Source organism: Corvus brachyrhynchos, unplaced genomic scaffold, assembly GCF_000691975.1.
Source record: "Corvus brachyrhynchos isolate BGI_N302 unplaced genomic scaffold, ASM69197v1 scaffold933, whole genome shotgun sequence".
NCBI classification, from domain to species: domain Eukaryota; kingdom Metazoa; phylum Chordata; class Aves; order Passeriformes; family Corvidae; genus Corvus; species Corvus brachyrhynchos.
The window spans coordinates 81,948-82,866 of record NW_008237401.1 but is presented as its reverse complement, the minus strand read 5'-3'; positions in this window follow the sequence as shown (position 1 = coordinate 82,866).

Here is a 919-nt window from a genome sequence, read left to right as displayed (position 1 = left end):
TGAGCCCCACGCTCTGCCCCGTCCCCAGGCACAGCCTGGGTGGGGAGCGAGGGTCTTGCCCTGCCTTTGGGAGCCCTCGAGGGGTCTCATGACCCTCCACCCCAGCCCTGAGCACCAAATTAACGGAGAAACGACCCCAAAACACCCACCCCTGATGTGCGCGGGGGGGGTCGTGAGCAGGGAGGGAGCCCCTGGAGCATCCCCCCAGCCCAGGGGTGCAGCGGGGAGGGGTCGGGCCCCGCCGCGGCCGGGGTAGGACCCAGCCATGTTTTTGGGATGGCAAATCTTCCTTTTTAACAGGGATTTATCCCGGGGATGGAAGGGGAGGGGGAGAGCAGAGCAGAGCTCCCCCCGAGACCCCCGGAGCAGGGCAGGCAGCTGGGCCGGGGGTCCCCCCGGAGCAGGGGTTAATGAGGGAGCGGCGGCCGTTGGTCCCATATGGACACGGGGACAGGGAGGGGGCGGCTCGTGCCGGGGTCCTGCCCGCGTTTTGGGGCGGGGGGAGGCAGAGCCCCCTCCTTGCCGCTGCCGCGAGCCCCCCGAAGGGCAGGGGGAGGGCGCTGATCCCCCGGTCTGGAGCTGCTCCCGCGCCCCTCCCGTTCCAGGGGTTGTTCCTAGGATCCAACAGCCGCGAACCCAGACCCCCGGTGCATCGCCTGGGGGGTCCCAGCACCCCAAATTTCTTGCTCCGGGGGATCCAGCACCCCAAACTTTGCCCCTCAAGGGCTCTGACACCCCACAGCGCATCCTCTGATGCACCCAGGTGGGGACACGGGGAGGAGCGCGGGGAGGGCACTGCGCCCACCCCGGCCGTGGCACAGTGGGGGCACATCCAGGTCCCTGGGACTCGTCCCGGTGAATCCAGGGATGCCGAGGCGGTGCCGGCGCCGCTGGCCCGCAGCTGGCCCGGGCCGTTGGG